Here is a 4,668-nt window from a genome sequence, read left to right as displayed (position 1 = left end):
ATCCAGTTTTGCACTCTAGGACTAAGCATATTGAAGTGAAATTTCACTCAATAAGAGAACATGTCCAAAAGGGGGATATTAGTATTCAATTTGTTAAATCAGAGGAGCAATTAGCAGATATCTTCACAAAACCATTAGCTGAGGACAGAATCTGCATGATTAGGACCAGTCTAGGAATTCTGAGTTATGATTCTTTATTTGAAAATTGCTGATGTATTTGCTGGAGCTTTTTATCTCATAAACAGGTATGAGACAATTCTGGGCAAGTGATGAACGTTTCCTTCAAATCAGCATGTTCTGGGCTCGTTTCAAGTAAAACTCAATCTGGGCCAACTTAAAAATTCATATCATGAGTGGTCCAAATGTGTTTCCTTAAGTCTAACCATCTCTGGGCCCAAATATGAATGTTATAATTTTTTTGGTTAATAATTTTTGTTGGCCTGTGTATTTAATTATTTTTTTTAAAAAAGTTCTTTTAATGTTTTTATATTCAAAAGGATTTTCAGTTTGATTTAATTTTTTAAAAAAAATCAAATCAAATCTTTCTTTTATGAGGTCATGTGTTTTCAAGTCTTTTCAAATGGTGAAGCAGTTGCATGGTTTTGGAAATCTACTTTTGGGTACAGTTACCAACACTCCCTCTCTTCCCTCCATAACTCCTTCTCTATCCCTTCGGTTTTTACCACTACCCTCATTACTCTTTTTCTTCTTAAACCAAAAACTACCAAATGAGGAACAAAACCATAACCCACAAGCCTCCTCATGAAAAGGTGTATAAACTTCCATCCAAGCATTCCACTCGCTCCTAAGACAAAACCTTCACACCTTCACCATCTCCTCCTACCTCTCCTCCTCGCACTGCTCCCATGGTGCGAACCAAGACCACACCAAGATACCCTGCCCCTGCCAAACCGACGCCACCACCTAAGGCAACGTCATCCAAACCAGGCTCCTCAAAACCTGGTTCTTTAAAGCCAAGCTCCTCCAAAGGCAAACGTCCGTCGGCTGAGGAACTAGTTCCCGAACCAACACAACCCAAATCCAGGTCGGTTCCTGTGTGCTCTCAACGAGGTAACACTCGAGTCCCTCTCAAAAATGTTAAAGAACCAGACATTGGACCTTTTGATCACAAAGCCCATTTTTTGACCTCTCATTCGAACTATAATCCCTATAGATTCAAATCTGCCATGAATAATGATTTTTATGATGGGGTTATCAAGTATCGTACCTTGTGTCCTTCTTTTCTTGCTGATTTGCCATCTCTGAAAAGAAAAGGTTTTCCATTTGTTGATAACTTGATTTTTCTGGACTGGAATCATTTTTTTGACATCAAAAAGCCTGTTTATCCCTTGTTGGTCAAAGAATTTTATGCAAACATGACTTATCATGAAGGCACTGCTCACTCATATGTAAAGGGCCGAGACAAAGTTTTAAATAATGAAACTATCACTGATGCTTTGAAGTATACTGATGTTAGGCCTTGTGCTTACACTTCGGTTAAGTGGGATGAAGGTGTTGGAATTTTTATCATAATGCAATTGCTCACATCTGTGAACATGTTTCTTTAATTGATGGCGTTACACCCACTCACAAAGCCCTAGGGTATGAGCGTGCTCAGTTGCACCGAATGGTCAACCACATTATTCTTCCTCAAAGTGGCTCATATCAAAGGGTTTCCTACACTGATACTCTTGCTTTATATGCCCTTCTCACCAAAACTGAAATTTCATTTGCATACTTGATGGTTAGATATATGTTTGATACTGTTAGGAGTGAAAAGGACAAAGCACTTCCTTATGGCATGTTTCTAACTTGCATATTTGAGTATTTTGGTGTTGACTTGACCAATGAGGAATATCAAAATAGACATTCATACCTAAAAGGGGGTGGTTCAGTGAAACAGCAAAAAGGACCCACTAGATCTGAAAGAGTTGTCCTAGATGATGAAGATGATGACTTTGTCCCTGAGGATTCTCCTGCTCCTTCCACTGAGGGTACATCCATCTCTACTGGGAAGAAATCTACCTTGCTGAATGTGGTCAAAGATGTTGTTCAGGAGTTTGTTTCTCAATCAAATAACTTGATTGCTATGAGCAAAGAGCAAAGGAAGCTGGCTAGCAAGCATGAGAACTTCCTAAAGAAATCAAGGGATAGAGTGGCTGTGTTCATATCCTTTATCGATAACCTTCAAGAAGATGAAGACCCTGCCACTGATATTGAGGAGGAAGCTAATTCGGAAGGGAATGGTTCTGATGCCTAGAAATTATCTCATAAAAACTGTTGCTGCTCTCTTTTTGTCTCATGAAAACTGATGCTACTGATCTCCTTTTTGTCTCATGGACTCTGTTTTCTTTTGCTACTTTTGAACTATTTTATTTTGGATGACTGTAATAACTCTAAATACTGTTGCACCTTTGGTAGTTTAGCTCGTACTTTGCACTGTGAACTGACTCCTTTCTGCAGGATTCAAGACATTATTTTTGTTGATCATGCTTATTGTCCGCCCTTGATGACAAAAGGGGGAGTAATAGCAATAAGAATAGGATGGTAAATGTGTCCTAGGAATTTTGTTGGCATTGCTACAGCTACTAGTATTTCTTTTGGAATTTTTGTCTGTTGGCTGTTAGTGCACGAAATTGTGATCATCAACAATGGCGCCAAAGACTTTGAGCTCTCAAACGTGAATCACACTTTGTCACAATTCCGCATAACTAACCAGCAAGTGCACTGGGTCATCCAAGTAATACCTTACGTGAGTGAGGGTCGATCCCACGGAGACTGTCGGCTTGAAGCAAGCTATGGTCATCTTGTAAATCTCAGTCAATCTGTGATGCCAGGGCATTTTGGCCAGTTTTACTGACCTTTTCTTTACTGTTTTTAGGGTAGTTTTCTGCATTTTCTTAGGAAATAAGCTAGTTTTGGGTAGATATTCACTTACACCTGGATTCAAGCATACATAGTGCATTTTACATGATTTCATGAGGATTTTGCATGAGTTTAGTGACAAATTGTATGCTGCATTACCCATGACTTGGAGTAGAACTTTGATGCACTCTATTGCCTGATTTCAAGACCAAAGGAAGCAAGGAATGGGAGGTAACTTACAGAGTTAATGAAAAAAGTGACTGCCAATAACGCTCTCGAAGCCATCATTACCCACGTTAAGAGTCACATTAACTAAGTTAACGTGAACTCTAATGTGAAGAAGGGAATTTGAGCCAACGTTAGTGATACTTAACATTATCACTAACGTTGGCCAATGCTCACAAGTGGCCACGTTAGAGTCCATGTTAACTTAGTTAACGTGGCCTCTAACGTTAAAAATGAGAAAGGAAGCAAACGTTAGTGACATTCAACATTGTCACTAACGTTTGCCTAAGTGCACAATGCCACGTTAACTACCACGTTAACTTGGTTAACGTGGAAGCTAACGTGAAGAGGCAAGAGTGGTCGACAACGTTAGTGACACCCAAAATTGTCACTAACGTTGGAAGCAACCACACAACCCCAAGGAGCCACGTTAACTTAGTTAACGTGGAGGCTAACGTGAGAGAAGAAGGTGATGGCCAACGTTAGTGACACTCAAAATTGTCACTAACGTTGGAAGGAGCCACACAAGCCACTATGAGCCACGTTAACTTAGTTAACGTGGAAGCTAACGTGGATGAGTAAAAGATGAGCTAACGTTAGTGACACTCAACATTGTCACTAACGTTGGGGATGGCTAAGCCATGCCACGTTGAAGAGCCACGTTAACTAAGTTAACGTGGGCTCTAACGTGAGACATGGGGGCACATTGGAACGTTAGTGACAATGTTGAGTGTCACTAACGTTCTCGAAGGATGGCAAGCCCACGTTAAAAAGCCACGTTAACTAAGTTAACGTGGGCTCTAACGTAGGAGCAGTGGGGCTTTTCAACATTATTGGGAAAGTTAAGCCCCAATAACGTGTGCGAAGGACCTAGAGGCAATGTTAATGGCAACGTTTGTGCCACTAACATTGAAGTTAACGTGGCTTTTACTTAGGAACGTTAGTGAGAAAGTTGATTGTCACTAACGTTCTCGAACTCATATTTTCACTAAACGTTAACAACCCTAATGCCCTGAGCTAAAGTCTCTGCCCACTTCACACTTTCTCTCTGCAAGTAAACCCAAGCCCAAATGAAGAAAAGAACTGCTTCAAACTCAAGATCCAAAGGCCCAAGACTTGAAGAGCCAACTAGAAGATGAGAAAAGTAGTATATATAGGAGTAGCTTTGAATTATTTTGAGAGTTCAGGGAGTTGGAAAATAGCATAGAACTACTTCCTGTATTTACTTTCTCTGCACTTCTAGTTTTCATTATGTATTCTCCAGCTTTGTTTTCATTTTCCAGAGCTATGAACAACTAAACCCCTTTCATTGGGTTAGGGAGCTCTGTTGTAATTTGATGGATCAATACTAGTTTTCATTATTCTTCTTCTATCTTTTCTCTTGATTTTACTTGAAAGCTTTCGATCTTCATCCAATTGGATAGTGATCTTGGAAAAGAAACTATTCATACTTGGATCTCTTCTGAACCTTGGAAGAGGAATGAAGAGATCAAGCTAGAAATGCTTTCTCATGTTGGACCAAATTGGGTTTGGATGGATATGTGACTATAATCCTCTCAATACTTGATTTGGGAAATG

The sequence above is a fragment of the Arachis hypogaea genome, chromosome 11 (assembly GCF_003086295.3).
Source record: "Arachis hypogaea cultivar Tifrunner chromosome 11, arahy.Tifrunner.gnm2.J5K5, whole genome shotgun sequence".
NCBI classification, from domain to species: Eukaryota; Viridiplantae; Streptophyta; class Magnoliopsida; order Fabales; family Fabaceae; genus Arachis; species Arachis hypogaea.
This window is presented reverse-complemented; position numbering follows the sequence as displayed.